Source organism: Haliaeetus leucocephalus, unplaced genomic scaffold (assembly GCF_000737465.1).
Source record: "Haliaeetus leucocephalus isolate CR32 unplaced genomic scaffold, Haliaeetus_leucocephalus-4.0 Scaffold953, whole genome shotgun sequence".
Classification (NCBI taxonomy): domain Eukaryota; kingdom Metazoa; phylum Chordata; class Aves; order Accipitriformes; family Accipitridae; genus Haliaeetus; species Haliaeetus leucocephalus.
The window spans coordinates 4,004,095-4,011,331 of NW_010973389.1; positions in this window are offsets into that span (position 1 = coordinate 4,004,095).

The window sequence follows — 7,237 nt, forward strand, 5'->3', positions numbered from 1 at the left end:
CCAACCAGCCCTAGTGAGCACTGCCACTGCCCCTAATCCCCAGAGTTAAGGCTATGCCTGAGATGCACTCAAGTATTAAATATGATGTGACAGCTGCCAGCCAGCAGCATCCCACCTTGAGCAAAGGACCGTTTGGAGCTGCATGATTTCCAAAACTCTCTGCTCCCACCGTGCTGTGGCTGGATGCAAGCTCGGCCTGGAAGTGCTTAAGGACGTAGAGATCTTGTGTAAATCTAGTCCCAGGTCTAGGCGTGGGGCTGGCGTGAGCACACCTAAACATGAGTGGGGAGGGTCCACATCACCTCTCCAAGGATATCTGTGGAGCGGAACACCTCTGGGAGTCACACCAGGTTCTCCTGGAGTCATTAGGGAGAAGCAGGCATTTTCAGGTGTGATTCATCTGGCTTTCTGCAGACATCAAAGTTCAGATGAGATGAATTGCCCCTCCAGCAGGACTTATTTTTCTCTTTGGCAGCAGAAGCTGCCACGATGAGCACAGATAGCTGCTTTTGGAGGGATGAGTCCCTCCTGGCATCGCTTTTTTTTTTTTTTTTTTAACAAGAATCAAGTAGCACATGCACTTCCTCACTGAAAACGCCCATCACTTTCAAAATCCCCCATGAGAAGAAGCCATCAAACTTCATCATCACCCCTGTTTGCACACAGGTTTTTCTCCACCCTCTGGAAAGCTCAGCTCCAGAGGAGGACCACCTCCCCTGTCTCCCACCGGGTGTTCACGTGAGGAAGAAAAGTGCCCCAGCCCCACAGCAGAAGGATTACAGCCAAGTTCTATGCTGGCACCCAACATTTATTGAAGGGCCTACATCCCTTCCTGGATTTGGATCAAAATCTCTGGCTTGAGGGCAGGTGAGGAACCTGCAGCAGAGGCAGCACTTGAACTGCTATCAACTCCTGGATCCCAAGCTGACAGCATCACCAAAAGCCCACCTCTCTCCTCCCTGTGCACATGCCACTCCAGCAGCAGTGCTTGCCCCAACAGGAGGCAGGAGATAACGCTCCCCAAATTATTCACGACACAGCCCGTGGCAGGAGCTGGTAAAAGGAGGTGGGAGGGAGAGAAGGAAGGAGGGAGAGAAGAAAAAAACACATACGACAAGCTTGTCAGTTGACTTCTTAAGCAAAAGCCAGCAAACTGTGCAGTCAGGCACTGAGTTGAGTTTCTCCCAATTAAATTTAACAAGTGACGCCCCTGAATCTTTCATGAGCATTCGGAAATTTTAGCCCATCTGTCTTTATGCGCACACACAAATCTCGCTCCTGCTCGCGCTTTTAAACGCCACGATACGCCAGCGATCAAGCCCTGCCTTTTTCTACCGCACCAGCAGCACCCCGGGGGACTTCAAACCCCCCTACGCCGGGTGGCGAGGGGGGCGATGGTGGCCACATGGCCAGGTTGGAGATGGCCAAAAGGGGTTTCGTCCGGGCCATCTGCTCGGCACGGCTTGCCGACGCTGCCGCGACTTCCTCAGGAGAGGCATCGCTGGCTCCGTCGCAGCTGCATCCCCCCGCTTCCTCCTGCGTGATCGATTGTCACTTTAATTATCTGTCGGCCCCGTGACGTGCCGGCAGGTTCCCCAACCTGAGTCAGGCTTCAGAGTGGCTCCCGGGTCTCGGCGTGTTTGTGTGCCGCCTGCGCGCGGCGTCGACTGCTTTCAATTAAAGCTGGGAGGTAACCTGAAAGAGGCTCTCCGGCTGCCAGCGGGGGTGAGCACCAAGATGGGGAGGGAAGAGGATGTCACCGGGTTAACCACAGAGGGCTGCAAGGCTACAAAAGCTGGAATGGGATGGTGGAAGCCGGGGGGACCTTGCCCCATGGGCTGGGGAAAAACACCAGCATCCCAAAGATGCTTGATATTAAGTTTTTGTAGGGGAGGAAGACCACACGCTGTCCCTCCCACAGCCTGCCCCATCCTGCTGCTTCATCAGCAACATGATGCCAATGGCAAAAGGCTGGCAGATATGGCCCAAGACATTCTTGATCCTGAGATCAAGGGGTTTGGGGAATCCTCTGCAGTTGCAACCGCTTGGTCCTGGCCTCACATAACCCCCCCTTGCATGCAAGAGGTCTGCACGGAATAGGGGAGGGGTGAATGCAATGCCAGCAAGCGATGGGAGCAGGACCCAAATTAGGCAGGTGGAAGATGGCTCTAGGGCTTTGGGACCACAGCAGGTTGTATCTGCATCTTCCTGCAGCTTTGGAAGCTGAAGGTGCAGCAAGAGCGAGGATAGACTCCAGTATGGCCATGACGATGAGCTCAGATGGAGAAGCCAGCACAAGGGTCTAGGGGAGTGATCAGGATGGTCATGACTCAATCTTGGTGACACAGTGGGTTACACAAACACCTGGCTCACCCACCCAGGCCCACCAGAGGGGGGTGCTGAGCATTACAAAAAGCCCACACCATGCAAGACCCATCTCTTCCCAGGAGGTTCAGCAGCAAACTGCACTGAAAATAATTCAGCTAATCTTACTCCATGTTGACCTGGGAACAGTAAATCCTCATGGGTCTGACTGATGCATTGGTTGCCCCGTGTTGGATTCGTGTCTTCTCCAGGACACAAGCAGCCTCTGGAGCCCTGAGGGCTACAGTTCAAAAGTATTCATGAGTGCTGTGGTCTGTCCTTGTCACGCTCGGTGTGATAGCACCTGGCCATCCCACTGGAGTCCAAGCCCTTACCATGCTCTGTGCAGCATACAGACAGAAAAGGACAGGTCCTCATCACCAGCAGCCAGCTTTCTAAACATTTTACAATTTAAATTGGATTGCACACGTTCACAGTCTAAATACACCTTGGTTATTTCTGGAGTGTGGGGTTTTTTTTTTTCCCAGGTTGTAATGACTTGGTGCTCCAACAGCAAAGCTTTCATTGCTTCATCTGGTTATGTTCAGCATAGGAGCTGCTGGATGGTTTCTGTGTCTAAGCAAAGCAATGCTCATGTGAACGTGGGTCATTTGGTCAGAGGAGCCTAGGTGGAAGGAGGTGTGATGGGAACAGCTTTCAGGTCAGCGGAGAGATCTCTGCCAGCTCTGACAGGCTCTGGATCTGACTAGCAATAAATTCCTTCCCAGACTGGGCAGAGCCAAACATAGGCTGGCTACTGAATTATCCCCAATACAGGGCAAAACTAGCCATTGCATGGTGAGCCCATGTGCAGCGGTGTTGCACCAACAACCCTATGCCTTTTCCTCCAGCTGTGCAGGCACAACACCCACTGTAGACCCAAGGGTGTCTCACCTGGGACCTCACAGTTTCTTTCCCTCCCATCTTGCAGAGAGCTCATCTCTCCTGGTTGGCCAGGGGAGCCACAGTCCTTCTTATCCCAATCTTCCCCCAAATCTCAATCCACGGGGCTGCTGGGTTGAACCATCCCCACCCTGATCCAGTCCCTGTTCTCAGCCCTCCACTTTGACACACGCTCTGCATCCCGATCCCTTAGGGGCATGGCTTATCCATTTGGAAGCAAATACATAAGTGCCTCCGCTGTCCCACAGGGAAAGGGACAGTGCTGGCTTTCAGCTCATGCACAGCTTAGGAAAGTTGGTGCCAGCCTCGGGAGGATGCAGACTCACAGGCGTGGAGAGATGAAATTGCCTGATGCGTTTCAGCAGGGGAATTTCAAAGTGAGGACAATCCTCCTCGGACAATGTTTCTTTTTGTTTGCATCCTACCCAATGGCTCCACTGTTGTTGCCGCTTCTTGTCCTACCCTGGGGGCTGGCGAGACCCAAAGGCCCAGCAATGTCCCCTGTAGGTAGGCACGGATGCTGCAGGGACCTCAGTAGACAGATGGATAAACAGATGGAAGAAGGGTCTCCTGTACCTGGAGGGCAGAGTTCCCCTGGGAAAAGGGAGATGCTGAGGCTGCACTAACTAGAAGCAAAAGGTAGAAATTTCACAGTCTCATACACTGGCAGGGAGATGTGCTGGTCTCTGCTGCTGTTCCCGGAGGACCACCATGAAAACCTCGCAACAGCAGGCGTTTCCATCCCAGCCACCTTGGGGGGACAATCCTGCTGGCCCTCCTGGGAATGGAGGAGATGATCTAATGGGTCTTTAGCATTTTCCAGCTCTCAGCTTCTCCCCCTCAAAGCTAAGCTTGCATCCAGAGCCCAGGGTCTGGCTCCAAGTCCCATCCCAAGCCAGCAGCAGTCAGGGCTCCTTTCTCCTGAGTGATGGAGAAGGCAAAATCCAGCCTTTGTGTGAGGGAGGGGGACTGAGAAATTTCCCCAAGCTCAACTTGTTTCATAACGTCCCATGGAGTTTCTTGCAACTTCCTTTGTGCTGCCTGCTGCCACCAGCAGTTGCTGCGCTAAATGCTTCCCAAGCCTGTGCGGACACAGCAGTTTCTGAGGATATAGCCTGATTCAAAGCCACCATCATTCTTGAAGCCCCTTGTAGGGACAAACAAAGTCCTGGACACCCTTTTTCTGTGCTGGCTTGAGAAACCAGCCCTGGCTATACTGGAGTTAATGCTTATGGATTTGACCCACAGTTTTGACTTGCTCACCTTCTCAGCCCTGGTCCACATCCCCTCTCAGTCCTGGATGACCGAGAGGCAGCTATTCCAGTTCTGGATCATTGGGTTTTACTCTGCAGTTTGCAAAATCATGATTAGATGGCTGCAAAGGGAGCTCAGCTCAGCTCAGGACTGCTTTCTTCTTGCCTGGCTCCATCCCTAAGGCTCCACCACTGGTCAGTGCTGGAAGTGGGATCCTGGGCTAAATAGAACTGCATTACAAGGTGCCGTCTTTTTTAGCGGTAATATTGCAGGGACTGCAGTCTGAGGATATGCAGCCTGCAAGATTTCAAAGAAAAGATGATATCTTTTAGATCAACTGAGGCAGCTGAGAAATGCAGACAAGCTCTCTGAAACACCAGCCCTCCAAGTGGCTGCTCTCTTTCTATCCCTGATGGAAAGAAATCTATCTATCTCCCCTACCCAGTTACCCTATATCCCCTCCAGCCCTCTGCTGGTGGTGAGCCTCATCAGGGACCAGATCAAGGTTAGAAGGGCCCAGGGGGGAAAACGCCAAGGGATTTTTCAGCCAGAAAACCACAGAGGACTTTGTTCACCCTTTTGGAGCAGCATGGCCTCCTCTGAGAAGAACTGGAGGTCTTGGGTAACAACCATCAAGCAGTAAAAAAACCCTTCTCATGCGCCTAGTGGTTACTCTCGCTGGCACCCTTTGGTTCCACAGCAACAGAGTTTCCTTACCTACATCTTGTAAGAGATTTTTATCCAATGGTCTAATTCACATTCCCCTAAACCAGTCCCTCAGGCTATCTCCAGTGAGCTGACCTCTGGTCTTTGCTACACCAAGAACATCCCCAGAGAAGTCTCAGGCCCATTTCTGCAAAGATAAGCTTCAGAGAAATCCTCCCTGGTCAGCATTCAACCTTGACAGAAGTGAAGGGAAGGAGATAATTATATGCTCGTTAGTTGGACAACAGGTCAGAGGCAAGAGGTCAGAAATACAGAGCAACTTAGAAAAACAAAACAAGTGAATCATAATGTGAAAAGAACTGGTGAAAAAAGAGGTTTTAAGGACAGGCTGGAGGCAAGGAAGAAGAAGTTGGGACATTGTAACAGGCATCCCATCAGCCTTCTGCATGCCTAAAGACGTAGGAGCTAAGGTGGCTCCAGGTCTGAAGCATCCTTCTGGCACTCTCCTGTGCACCCAGGATGCTGGTTTGGAGCCAGCACCATTGGTCCAGCCATGCTTTGCTGCCCTCAGGGCTGGCACGTGTCTCTGCCTTACCAAAACCATTCGACACTTCCTACGTCAGACCCTGGGACTCTGGGAATGCGGCTGGGAAGACTCCTTTCCCCCTCCAGAAAGTTCAGAAGTTAGATTTTTAGTGCAAATCACCCCAGGGATAGGCTCTGGGCAGGTCCCAAGGACAGCTGCATTGACACAAGGCAGTAGCATGGCCCCAGGGCACAGGCAGAACATCTTTGGCTGATTTCTCCACCTGGGAACAGGACTCATCTAGCTGTAGGTGCCCTGAGAAGGTGTTTCAATGCCCTCAGAGTGATCCAGCTCATGGGAACTGATGGCAGAGAAGGAGCCAAGAGTATCCCAGTTCCTGAGGGCAGCTTTGCAATGGAGAGGAGCCACTCAAAGGAACAGTCCCTCTACCCAAACCCACCCATGTGGCCTAGTACCAGAGCTCATCCTGCCCCACTGAGGGAGCTAAACTAGCAGAAATCCATGTTACAACAAAAGTGATGCTCTCCCTGTTGGGGAGCATCCCTGGACCAGCTCTCCACGGGCTCAGAGCATGATCAGTGCTGGTCCAAGGGACAGGGGAGGACCACATAGCTGGGGTTGAAGGGATGTGAGATGGCTGCTTTTAGATAGTATCATCACTATTTATCTGGAGCATGAGACCCCACACTCACCAACATGCCCTCATGATGTGCTGGGCCAGGTCATGAACACCAGACCCTGTTGGCAACGTCAGCAGAGAGGCTGAGAGATGAGGAGAAAGCAAATGATGCCCTAACTGCTGGAAATGTTTCCTCCACGTGAACAGCACAAGGGCTCCAGGGACTTGTCCAGCACATCAGTCTCCTTGGCACTTGAATGACCTCAGCTCCCTCTTGGTTGTCGCTACAAACACACTGCTGGCCTGAAAGAAAATAATAAAGAATTAATCAAGACAAAGCTCTCATCAGTGTTAATGCTTCACAGCTCCTTAGCCACTGTACTTGAGCATTTCAAATGCCTGGTAGTTTGCTTTGCCTTATGAAATAATCAGGATGGAGAGGCGGCCAGCACTGTGGCCTCAGCCCTGGGCGCTGCTTACACCATCATGCCTTTGTACGCACTCCCGAAACGGGCATGGAGGAAATGGCCTGCAAAGGGCTTTCAAAGACTTCGCTCCTGCATTTCATCAGCAAAGGGATCATGCTGCTATTTTCCTTTCCCATACCAACATCTTCTCTTTCTCCTCCTCTCACCCCAGGGGATGGCCATGTCTCCCCTGCCGTTTAACCTCACACAGCCCCAGTCTTCTCCAGCGCAGACCTCAAGGGCACTAACTGCTCTGGTGACATCCTCTAGGAGAAAGTCCCAAGCTCTGAAGGATGACATGTGGCTAATGGCCCTGCAAACCTACTTCTGGGGGTCACAGCATTTCCATAGCATGGCTCTACCCACAGCAGCCATCACAGGGCAATATTACTGCAAACAGACAGCACACATCACTAG